General features: G+C 49.2%; 2 protein-coding genes across 23 annotated transcripts in view; one reads left to right on the forward strand and one right to left on the reverse strand.

The window, feature by feature from the left end:
- ASCC2 (activating signal cointegrator 1 complex subunit 2) overlaps nucleotides 1–9,327 on the reverse strand; it is a 34,152-nt gene extending 24,825 nt beyond the window's left edge. The window contains exon 1 of one of the 6 annotated variants that reach the window (XM_086856583.1): nucleotides 8,544–9,327. The gene's annotated coding sequence lies outside the window, so the exon portion shown is untranslated. Of the gene's footprint in view, nucleotides 1–8,331 lie in introns of all 6 variants that reach the window. The other 5 variants (XM_086856580.1, XM_086856575.1, XM_086856585.1 and 2 more) reach the window with 5 other exon arrangements.
- MTMR3 (myotubularin related protein 3) overlaps nucleotides 9,149–12,681 on the forward strand; it is a 74,637-nt gene continuing 71,104 nt past the window's right edge. For 5 of the 17 annotated variants that reach the window (XM_086856558.1, XM_086856562.1, XM_086856565.1 and 2 more), the window contains exons 1-2: nucleotides 9,340–9,493; nucleotides 10,117–10,160. The gene's annotated coding sequence lies outside the window, so the exon portion shown is untranslated. Of the gene's footprint in view, nucleotides 9,494–9,616; nucleotides 9,781–10,116; nucleotides 10,161–11,264; nucleotides 11,676–12,681 lie in introns of those variants that run through there. The other 12 variants (XM_086856564.1, XM_086856566.1, XM_086856573.1 and 9 more) reach the window with 9 other exon arrangements.

Here is a 12,681-nt window from a genome sequence, read left to right on the forward strand (position 1 = left end):
AATAGAAACCATGCGCTGTGTGGTGCGGCTCGTTAGGGCCGGGCTGGAACGAGTTCCGCCCGCAGTGCCCCCCGTGCCCCGCACACAGCCGGGCTCTCGGTGCCCACTGCCCGGCTGGGCTGCACCGCCGTGCCCGGCACCCCGCGGGGAGAGGCAGCACCCCAAGGGCTCCTCCCGTGCCCCGCACACAGTCGGGCTCTCGGTGCCCACTGCCCGGCTGGGCTGCACCGCCTTGCCCGGCACCCCGCGGGGAGAGGCAGCACCCCAAGGGCTCCTCCCGGGCCAGCAGCACAGCCGGGCTCTGTTCCCGTCACACAGAGCTGGGTGGGTGTTAGGGATTCACACTGCAAATGTCACGACGGGCTGTCTGGAACCTGCCATCTCCCCCATTCTGTCGGATTAGTAATTTTTAAATGAAATATTCATTGTTTCTATTTCTCAAACATCACTGCACCAGTCAGACCTTGGGACTGGAGCTCCAGCACCAACATGCTGTGCAGAACAGCCTACCAGAACCAAACCCCAGTGATGATGTCGAGCCAAGGTTTGCTCCAATTCTCTTTCCTGGAGGAGAACACTTGGCAACTGAAATATGATTCCCTCGCAAAGGCATCTGTTTATCTCCCCTCCTGTGCCAACCCTCCTCAGAGCAGAGCTGGTGAGATGCCAGGTGGCTCAGTGGGCTTTGAATGTGTCATCGAGCTGTTTTGAGTCACTATTCCTCTTTTTGGGATGTTTTTTGTAATCTTACCAACTGTGTATTCCCTATTTGATTTCCTAAAGCACTGTGAGCTGTTGGAGCCTCTGCCCAATATTGGGGATATTAACTTCCCATGTATAACCCTGTTAGATAATTATATGTAGACATGCTATTTGTACAAATTTATCTGGTAAAAAACCCTGCATCTGTTCACCTGTGACAACGTGCCAGAGACCTTCAAGACTTCACAACAGTAAAACTTAAATCTGGAGCCTTAATGGAAATCACAGCTTTCTGATCTCAGTGTGCAGGGAAACTGCCGACCTGTCTTGCACAGATAAGGCAAAGCATTAATATCAGCTTGCTGGCTGCTAGTTCTGCTGAAAATCCATATTTCTAGGTTCAGCCAGAGCCATCTGAAGGTACAGGGCAAGCAGGCTTCGGATCAGATGTGAAAGAGGAGAATTTCTCCATGAAAAAAGCTTTGGAAAATGAGCTTTTATTGAAAGGATCCTTCCCCAGTGTGATTCATGGCCAGGAGGAAGTTGTTCAGCACTAAATGTAACGGTGAGGATGATCAGATGTCACAAGTCAAGGCCTGGGACAAGTGCCCTGTTCCGGCAGTGCTGTCCCGGTGCTGTGACAGCTACACAGGGATCACCTCCTGACTCTGGCTGTGTGGGGAGGCTGCTCCCTGCTTGGACGGCGACAAGACACAAAAGTGTGTCCAGCTTTTTCATTTTGAGCCACACAAAAAGCACCAGGAGGAGAACTGAAAGGCTGGAGTGACCCCAGGAATGTGCTGCAGGAGGTCAGTGTGTTTTCCTTGCAGGGCTGTCATGGATGCTGCAGTCCAGCATCCTGCTTCCTGAACAGCACCAAGGCTTCCACAGCTTCTGGCTTTGCTCAAACTCCACCTCAAAGTCCCAAATGACAGCCTGGAGCTGAGTAGAGGATCTGCTTTGCTGTTGTGCAGCCCCAAAGGGAGCTGTTCTCCTACTCACACAGCAGTCTCAGCGATTTCTGGGCCCCACACCCAAACCAGGTGAGGCCCCTGTTGCTCCCTCTCCGCAGCCCTACTTCTCCAAGGGACACCAAAGAGGGTTTAAGGCTGCTCACACACAGGTCAGAGAGCCCAGGGAACCCTGAAGGACCAGCACTCTTAAACATACTTAAAAAATAGAATAAAATGAAGAAGTATTAAAATGGCTGAGGAAAATGTCAGTGTAATCTTAAAAAAAAAAGCTATCTGCAGTACTAAATTGCAAAGTTGTAGAAATTGGCCATTAAATGTTCAAAGCAGCTGAAATGCAATTACAGTAATAGGCATGAATCAGGATAACCCTGGGCTTTGCAATATTTCAATCCAGTTCTACTTTATCCTTTTTTTCCATTTTATCTTAATGATATACACATTAGCTTATCAAGGACTAATGGAAGTTACAAACCTTGGAATCACAGAATCGTGTCGATTGGAAAAGCCCTCCAAGTCTGACCAATTACCACCTTGGTAACTACACCAGCCACTAAGTGCACATCCATGCATTTTTTTAACATATCCAGAGAAGGGAACCCCACCACTTCCCTGGGCAGCCTGGTCCAGGGCTTTACAACCTTTTGAAGGAATTTTCCCAATGTCCCCTGGCCCAGCCTGAGGCCGTTCCCTCTCCTCCTGTCCCTGTTCCCTGGGAGCAGAGCCCGACCCTCCCCGGCTGTCCCCTCCTGGCAGGGAGTTGTGCAGAGCCACAAGGGCCCCCTGAGCCTCCTTTGCTCCAGGCTGAGCCCCTTTCCCAGCTCCCTCAGCCGCTCCTGGGGCTCCAGCCCCTTCCCCAGCTCCGTTCCCTGCCCTGGACACGCTGCAGCCCCTCAATGACAATGACACCTTCCACAGCACGTCCTTGACAGCCACAAAGCCAAAAGTGTCAATGTTAAACTGTTGACCTGATAGATCCAACAGTCATTTATTAACTATGTTTTCAATTTTCCATCATTCTCCAATTAACCTCCTCTGAGTTTATTCTTAGCCTAAAGTCTTATTGTAGGATATTTTTTATTTTGGTCACTAATGAAAGGCACCAGAGGTGACCCAAGATGCTTCTTGACTCCCTGCCTGGCACTGCAGTGGTGCAGGGGCAGGAACTCCAGTTCCCATTGCTACAGGAGGCTGCAGGTACAGCATCCACCTGGCCAGAGGGACCAAGAACTGCTCAACTTTGGAGTTTCAGTGGTGCAAATTCCTGTGGGTGGGAATTCCCAGCAGGTACAGCCCTGAGCAGGTTACCAGGCTGTGTCTACAGGAAAAAAATATCACTGAAGATATTCAGCTAAAATAATATCATTTTCTAATGATATTTCAAGCAGCTCCTCTGATCCAACAGATTCTTGCCCTCTCTTTGCCTGCTGTTTCTCTAATTATCCAACCTCAGGAGGAAGGTGATTAAGTGCTTATTAAGGAAAATAGATACGGTTTATTATGAAAAGCATTTTTTTCAGGCAGCTTTGTTGTAGCAACACAGCACATGACACAGGTTAGAGTTGTGCCAATTTGCTTTTCCAGAGAAAAGACAGGTTCAGCAGAAAATGTTCAACCTTTTACTTTTTAACTCACGAGACAATGTCATAGGATGATTTGAGTGGGAAGGGATCTTAAAGTTCACCCCAGTTCCACCCCCTGCCATGGGCAGGGACACCTCCCACTTGCCCAGGTTGCTCCAAGCCCTCTCCAGCCTGGCCTTGGACACTCCCAGGGATCCAGCTGCTCTGGGCACCCTGTGCCAGGGCCTGCCCACCCTGCCAGGGAACAATTCCTGCCCAATATCCCATCCATCGCTGCCCTTTGGCAGTGGGAAGCCATTCCCTGTATCCTCTCACTTCTTGCCCTTGTCCCACATCCCTCTCCAGCTCTCCTGGAGTCCCTTTAGGCGCTGGAAGGGGCTCTGAGGTCTCCCCTGAGGCTTCTTCTCTGCTGGCTGAACAAATCCAACCCTCCCAGCCTGGATCCATAGGAGAAAATGATGAGTCTAACATGAAGCCATATTAATCTAACAATAATATATGGATTTAGTCTATTAAAGAAAATAAGCATTCATAAACCAAGATTTCTGGATATTCTGCCCACACTGAGCTCCTGGCACACCCTCAATACCAATGGCTTCTGCTTTGACTTCCAGGTGGCATCCTTGCAGAGCCAGGCTCAGCCAGCTGTGCTCCTGCCTGGAAACATGGTCCCCAAAGCCATTTCCAGTGTTTTCTCAAAAATGTTGTCTCTGTTCCACTGAATTTCAAGTTCTGAGACCCCCAAGGCTTCCTATTTGAATAGTCCTGTGATCTTGATGGGCAGCCAGGGCAGTGTCCTCGTGCTGCTTCCCTGCAGCAAAGCATCACTAATGGCACATCTAGTTGTAAAATGGGGTTATTACAGGACAAAGAAAATCCTGAAATGAGGCTCTTGCAAAATGTTCTGACCAAAATGATACATATGTAATAAAAATCTCATTATTTTCAAATTATTCATCTACTTTGCAAGGGAATGTGTCAGAGCATCTGTTTTGGGGGCCCCTCAGGATGACTGGCTGTGCCTCTCTCCTGGATCATTTGAATCAGGGTTGGCCCTCACGCTGTGCTGACCCCAATGTCACCTGCTGCCACCTGGATTGAATGAACAATGAAATAGCACTTGTTGGATGGGAGCAGGAAGAATGGAAACACCTACATGTGGAGGAACACAGTGTAAAGGGTCAGGGTCAGCATGCTTTTCAGGCATTCATCAAAAACCCAGGAAAGTAAAATGAGTGAAACGTTTAGATAGGATAAAAGATGAAAACCCAAACAAAATAGGAGAGATGGGATGAGGAGAGCTGGTTTTTGGTAAAAAACTGGCCAAAGAAGCCAGTTTGGAGCCCTGAGAAAGCGAACTGCCCTGTGTTCTGTGGTCTGACTGCTCTTACTGAACCGGAACTTCGTGTGCTGACTGTGTTTTTTAAGACTTATCTAACCCTGCCATCAGTTTTTCATCATAACAGAAACAGCCCGAAAACACCGAGGTGGCTGTTGGGGCCACAGGAGGGAAGTGCATTAAAGGGCACTGGGTGGTACCAGGGGCAGGAAAGGACCTGGCACACCTTTGGTTTTGCTGTTTCTCCCTGTTCCAGGTGGGAATGGCTGCAGGACTGCAGCTCTTGTAGAGGATGGGCAAGAGAGCAGCCTCTGGAAAGGTGACCTGAGGGACCAGGGTGGGGTGATCCAGGACAGGATGCTGTCACCACACCACCACCACGTGCAGATTTTAACACAGCCAATAACTCCAGTGACATCTGGCTTGCAACTGCAGCCCAAGGAATATCTTTCTACACCAGGCACCTCTTTTATTTCCCTAAGAAGCCAATTGGTAACTCAGTGGCTGTGCCTCAAATGGTAAGAGTGATTTGGAAAGGACTCGTTGGGCTTTTAGGGTCAGCTGTTGGTGGCAATGGCATCAGGGGACAGCAGCTCTGGGAAGGATGACCCAGAGCCTCGGGACTTGAGCTGCTGGAAGCTCTGGTATTCTCATGTTTCAGCCCAGACTCCTCATGGCCATCGGATACTTGTTTTCTCATACAGGAACATCACCCTTGCTCTTAAGGGAGATGTGTTTACTGCTGTGTTTACTCTCTAAGTTTCACAAAGAACAACTGTATCTTTTCTCAGCATTCAGGTTTTCTGGCTAAACAAATTATCTCAAGATCCTTGTAAAAGAAAAAAAATTAGGATTAGCCTATGATTACTTTCCAGTCACATTTTAAGTTTGTGTCCCCTGATTAAAAGTGACCAGAGCTGCATGCATAATTCCAGAGAAGGTTGCAGCAGAGGCTTTTATAATGGCATTAACATTCTCCTTCTCCTGGAAATACCTCCATGGATATGTGCTTTTTGTCAGATCTGCTTCAGATTGGGAGTTTGTCGTCATCTCGAGATCAACAAATACACCCAGATTTTTCCCTGCTTCTGTCATTTCCAACTGATGAGCTCCCAGCTTGCAGCAGAGATTCTTGTTAGCAATTCCCAAGGGCATGACCTTGTACTTTCCACTATTAAATTTCATCCCATTTCCAGTGTGCCAGCACTCCATGTTATCCAGCTCTTCCAGCAATACAGCTATTCCTGCTGCATGGCCAGTGCCTCCCAGCTTTGAGCCATCAGCAAATGCCATCAGCTCCCTCCTACCTTTTGTTCCAAGGCCTGTCTGAAAAATACTGTGCAAGAGCAAAAGCAGACACAGGCCAGGCTGTGGTTCTGGGATTCAGGGAGGTGAGGCTACCTGGGAGGAACATGGGAATCCAGGCACTTTCTGCTCACTCTTCCCTTTGTAATCCCACAGATTCCATTGGTGTATCCACAGCTGATGTATGTTTGAGGTGACTTTCCTACCTTTTCCACCTAGCTATCTTTTTTTCAATGGGTCTGCTTTCTATTAATTTACTCAATAAGTTACTACATCTATTATATAAAAATTAATACATCTATTATATATCCATGTCCAGGAAACAATTATCAAGGGTATAATCTAAATTAATCTTAGTTAAAAGCAATCAATCTCTATGTATGTGTATGTGTAAAGACACATCACATTTTTATTTTATATTTTTTATCTTACTTGTCTGTCCCCAAGTTTTTCCTTTTTTATTTTTTATTTTAAGCTTTTAATGCTCTTGAGGTCACACTAACAGTGTCTAAAAGGCTGGATTGCTTTACTTCCTCCTCCTTAAAACCAGCCAGTGCACCAGGAGTTCCTCCACAATTCATTAGCACCCTCCACCTCCCAAATTAAAACCCCTGTACTGGATGAGTGAGGATACACTCCAGGTCCTTCAGGACTCTGGATTTGGGAACACCTCGTTCCCTGAGCTGTGTGTCAGGTTCTCAAAGGCCTTGCTCTCCCTTTGGGTCCAGTAATTTCCATTTCCATAAAATAAGTCTCATCCTTTGCCCTGATCATCATGGAAAATAGAAGCAAAAGTAATTTTACACGGGGCCATGTATTAAAAAATAGGCTGGAACACAAGATACAGAGAGGTTTGGGACACAAGACATGGAATGTCTCCATGCACTGTGTGTGACCAGATTGGTAAAGATAAAATGTATAAATATAACAAGCAGCTGGAAGCGCCAGCTTTTCCTGTCACAGGGATGGCACTGCAGGATTTCCCCCTCTTTAATGACCAGAAGGAGCACCCAGCAGGTTCTGCTGTACAGGAGCCCCAGGTCTCCAGGATCCAGCTTCCCAAAGTAGGTCACATTTGATCTCCCTCCAGGCACAGTGCAAAAGCCAGCATTTAACAGGGACTTCTCAAAATTCATATTTTGCTTGCTGGTGCTGTCAACACACATCTTTTACAGCTACAGCTCTTCTGGCTCTACATATTTTCATTCCTTTTGGGTGTAAACAGGCCAGGAATCCTGTTTTTCCCTTCAGTTACCTGTATTTCTTCCAAAGTTCTTCTGAAAGTACATATTGACATTCAGATCACATTTGCATTCAGATGATGGCTTGTTGTTGGAAAAATCCTTTCAGAGGGGCTGATTAACTTCCTTTCAAAAGTTAGCTGTCCCTGACCAAGGGAGCCAAACCAGAGCACAATTCACTGCATGGCTCATATCTGAGTGTGAAGACACAGGCTTCTGTATTTTACATTGTTGCCTCTGAACACTTATGCTCCTTCCAGCTTAGACATGACCTAATGACAGACTGAAGTCCATCTGTTACAATGACTAGCCTTGGACTCAGAGGGAGAGTCCTGTGGATAATTTAGGAGTGCATTTTATAGCTACTTGCAAGCATTTTATTTCAGATCAAGGCGAACATGAGGAGCAGGTGGAAATCTCCTGCAAAAGTACAACCTGACCTACATACAGTATTGTAAATTAAAGATATGTATAAAAATAAAACATTAATGATCCACTACAGTTGCAACAAAACCCAGATATAAATCTTGCTGCTAGAAAGGAGCTCCATAGCACAAGGCTTAGCTAGAGCTTCATTTTGGAACCAGCAACATTCCTGCCACCTCCAACACTGCTGCCACTCTCCAGCTTCCCCATGTTTTCTGTAGTTTAACGCTCACAGGCCTTTTGCTTTATCACTTGTCTCTCAGTTTCCATGTGGTTTTTGGCAGTCCTGCCTCATGCTGGCTCCCAGCTCCCCATTACCTCATGCTTTAGGAGCCGCGGGCAGAGCAGGGTGCCTTGGACAGCGCATGGCCTGGTGGCATGGGGCCACACATGTTCCTACAGCTGAGCTGAATGTCACCAAAGCAACGCAGGAAACATTGGCCAGAAGACCTTGTGCACCAGAACGGCTTCTGTAGACCACAGAATATTCTGAGTTCAAAGGGACCCACCTTCATCAAGTCCAAACCTTAAATGAATGGCCCTTACAGAGATTGAGCTCATTGTGTTTTCAGCACTGCCCTGACCAACTGAACTGATCCCAGGTTATAGCTGAACAGGGTGTTTCTGCAGGGGTTTTTGAGGATCCTGAGGGGGATGGATGGATGGATGGATGGATGGATGGATGGATGGATGGATAGCAGTGGATGCTGTGAGGTGTGGGAACACTCACCTCAGCCTCCCTTAGCACACACTTTCACTGTTACCTGATTCACAGATTGGCCGAGGTGTCTGCCAAACCTCTGCTGAGACCCTGCCTGTTCCACAGCCTCGCTCAGCCAGTGCCAGGCTTACACAGCTCACAGGGGGATAATGGGGAAGGGGTGAGTTGGCTTCACAGAATCATAGAACCAGAGAAAAGCTGGGAGTGGGAGGGACCTCTGGAGATCTCCCAGTCCAACCCCCTGGAGATGGTTACCTGGAGCAGGTGACACAGGAATAGTCCAGGGTTTGGATTATTCCAGAAAGGGAGGCTCCATGCCCTCCCTGGGCAGCTGGTCCAGTGCTCTGCTCAATGGATTGCTTTTCCTCATGTTGAGGTAGAACTTCTTGTGGTTTAGTTTATGGCCATTGCTCCTCATTCTGTCTCTGAGCACCACTGAAAATAGTCTGGCACTGTCCTCTGACACCCCTTGGAAATATTTGCACGGATTGATCAGATACCCTCCGAGTTTTCCCTTCTCCAGACTAGCCAGGCCCGGCTCCCGCAGTGTCTCCTCCTCAGTGAGATGCTCAGTCCCTTACTCATCCCTCCTGGCCCTGCCTTTCATCCTCTGAGGGGCCGAGGGATGGCAGCCGCCTCCTGAGGGCACGGCGAGCGCTGAGGGGAGCGACCTTACAGATTAGAAAAAACTTTTCACCGTCCAGGCGGTCAGACCTTGGAAGGGGCTGCTCAGGGAGGTGGTGGAGTCACCCTCCCTCGGGGCGTTCAGGAGGCGTCTGCATCTGTCGCTAGGTGATGTGGTGCGGCGGTTTAGGGGTTACGCCGGTGGTGATGAGCTGACGGTTGGAACAGACGATTTTAAACCAGTAGATGATCTTAAACCAGTAGATGATCTTCCAACCTTGATAACGCCGCGATTTCACGATTCTGTGATTCCCTAACACCGTGATCCCACAGCCCCCTCAAACGCGGGCCGCGGGCCACCCCCCCTTCCTCCCCTCCCCTCCCCTCCCCTGAGGGCGGAGGGCGGGAGCGGCGCGCGCCCGGCCCCGCCCCGCGGGGGGAGGAGGGAGGAGGCCGTGCGGCCGCCATGTTGTTGTGTCCGTGAGGCGGCGACGGCGGCCCCGAGCCCGCAGCGACCCCGGCCCCGGCAGGACGCCGCGCCCCGGCACGGGCGGGGGCTCCGCGCCATGCCCTGCCCAGCGGTAAGGACCCGCCGGGGTGCCCCTTGTCCTGCGGCGGGGAGGGCCGGCCCGCCGCGCCGGGGCCTGGCGGAGCGCGGCCGCGCTGTCACTGAGGGCCGCACACGCCCCCTCGGCTGCGGGTGAGGGGCGGCGGCGGGGCCGGCACGATGCGCTCGGCCCCGCTCCGGTCGGCACGGCCGGCAGGAGGAGGAGAAGGCGGCACGGCTCTGCGGCCGCGGTGCGGCGGCCTCTTGTCCCCGGGCGGGCGGCGATGCCGGGCGGCCCCGGGCCGGGCCCTGCACCGCGAGGTTCGGGGCTGCCGGGGCAGGGTGGGCTCCCCGGGACAGGGTGGCTCCTACTGCCCGTGGCCTGTGGGCCTCGCCCGGCGCTGCCGTCCCCCTCCCCGGGCCGCAGCGGTGACCGGTCCTCGCCGAGCCCGGCCGGGGGTCGCCCCATGCCGCTGGCAACCGCCGGCCTCTGCTCAGCTGCTCCGGCCGCTGGGGCTGTGTTGTCAGCAATGTTCAGCTGCCCTTGTGCGTGCGGCCCAAATTCCCGTTCCTTTTATGAGTGGGACTTGTTAAAGCTTTTTATGTATATGGTTTTGGGGCTTTAATTGCGCCTCTTCCTCGTGTTCCTTTTAACAGTCCTGTTCTTTCGCTGGGATATGAGCAGATGTTGCCCTTCCCTGGTAAGTGCTTTGCCCCCCAACATGGAGTTTAAGTTTATGCATTGAAGTTGTTCCTGCTCTTGCTCTTTTAGTGAATGTTTTTTGATCATTACATGAGACCTGGTGTTTCTTCACAACTCTGTACAGGAAACTGATTTCTTTCCTTTCTGTGCACGCTTCCCTTGCTGTGGGAAAGTTGGGTGTGAGCTTGTAGCTCTTGCAGACTTTAGGTCTTATAGGCACTTTTTTGTGTGTTTCACCCGTTTGTTTTCTTGCGTGATGTAGCCATGTGCAATAAGGCTTTCTTTTAGAAGAAAAGAACTTGGCTAGTGAATCATGTCAGGTAGTGCTGAGTTGAAACACAGCTTGGCTTTCTGGTGAATATAAAGGTATATTTATATTATTTATATTATGAAGGTGAGCCTACTGAGAAGGGGTGGCAGCATGACGGAAGGAGCTATTACAGGTTTGTTGTAGTACCTGTCATGCTCTGAGCTTCAGATAAAGAACTGAGATGCCTTTTGTATGCTACTAAAGCGTGTGGTATTTGGAAATGAACTTTTTTGGTGGAGATGAAGGTTTTATGAAGGAGGGCTTGTAAACTAGAGGGGAGGAGGCTGACATCTGATACCTGCTTTGCTTCAACTGTTACTGATTACAGTGGGTTTGGGAGATAGAAATGGTGCTTTCTTTCCTAGCACAGGAAATACTGGGCTGAAAGTGTTGAAACTTTGTGCAGATAAGTGAAGGCGGGGCACGAGGTTCTAAAATGCTTCAGTGGCAAGTAGTTCTGTGCCTGCTTTGAAGCTTGGGGAAGGGCAGAGGTGTACGAACAGTGATGTTTTTCTGAGTGCTTGCACTGAAAGGTGCTCTTGTCCCACTTCAGGTTATAAGAATAGTAAATTGAGAGCCAGGCTGAGTTCTTTTCACTGGCAGTGCTATAGGTGCCTGTCCAGGGTTCTGTTCATAGCTATTGCATGAACTGTCTGCACTAGCAATTACTAAAATATCAATGTTAACCTTCTCAAGGAACAAGCCATGCAACCTACAAATGATACCATGGAAGTGGAATAGGTCAGCTTGATAAGCTCTCATTTTATTTTATTTACTTATTTTCCATAAAAGTGGCCATCTGCAGCTGGAGGAGACAGAAATGGAGCCTGCCCAGGCTTCTGAATTAGAGGATACAATATTTTATCTCAGATCTCATTCCACCTACGTGCAAACCAGGATGATGGAGCGAAGTATGTTGTCAGCTTGCAGGAGTAGGAGGACCGTGGCTGTGCAGTGCTTTGCTGGCAAGTAACCTGGAAAAAAGGAGTAACTTAGGGAGAAGGGCATCTTTGGGCTGCTGGAGTAACAGGCAGGAGCCTGGCAAGTCTGATGGGACAGAGAAGAGGAATTGTCTCTGTGGAGGGAACTGGGTTGGCATCCAGCATGGAGTTTGAGATCATTTCATCTGCGCAGCTTGAAGGGCTCTGAAGGCTGTTCCTGCTCTGGTGGCTTCCTGCTGGGAATTGTAACTGGATACAACAGGTTAGGACTCTTCCAGTTGGTATCAGTGATGTCTTCAAGAGCACGTGACTCCCAAATTAGTGCTTATCAGATCCTGTGAACCAGAATAAAACTTCCAGATACTTATACATGCATGTGTTTCATAGTAGCTTTCACTGGCTGAATCAAAGTAATGTCATGTTTCTCTCAAAATAACCTGTTAGGTTCTGAATTGTCCCAGAAATAATGTGCAACTCTTCTGCATTTGTCTCCACCCTGAGTAGCTGGTGGTGTAAAGATCTGCCTGTGAGATCCACTGTGGGTTTTAAACTCTGAGAAGCGAGCTTCATGTCTTGTAACTTTAGCCCTCCTCTAGATATTGGTGCTATAACTTCCCAGTCCTGCTGGGAAAACTTTAGGGATATATTTACGACTCAGTCTGTGCTGTAATTCTTGTGAATAACTGGATTGTTAAAAGGTATTTCTTTCTTCATGGTGCTTCAAAATTTCAGGATGACTGAGTGGTTTGCATGAAAGACCTCAAAGTGAAGTTAGTGACAAAGTGAAGACCTCAAAGTGAAGTCAGTGGCAATTCAGGAATTTGAAATACTGACATTTTACTGGGACTGCTTGCTATGCCCAGCAAAGAGCTGGAGCCCTCAGCTCCTGCTGCTTTCCAGCTTCTACCTTGGATGTGCTAGCCCTGAACGGTGCAGGATTGCTGTGTGCATTGGCTTGCAAATGTGTCAGCTGCTTGTGGGATGGGCAGAGGTCACAAACCACAGCCTCCTTTGGTGTCAGCTGGCCTTGTTTGGAGGGCAGCTTTAGCAAAACAGCCCAAACTTTGTCCCTTTGCTTTGAGCAGTTGAGAAGCACTGACAGAATGGATTTGATACCATAGAAATCTAAGGGTAAACTGGAGCGTGAGTAGCCCCAACCTGTTCTTCCTCTCACCTGCTTAATAGTTTCTGGTAGTGGTGTCAAGGAGGTGACCCCCAGCTGACTGTAGATTTTCCAGGGATAATGTGTCATCCCACAAGGAAGGCCT

This window comes from Cyanistes caeruleus, chromosome 18, assembly GCF_971803275.1.
Source record: "Cyanistes caeruleus chromosome 18, bCyaCae1.hap1.1, whole genome shotgun sequence".
NCBI lineage: Eukaryota > Metazoa > Chordata > Aves > Passeriformes > Paridae > Cyanistes > Cyanistes caeruleus.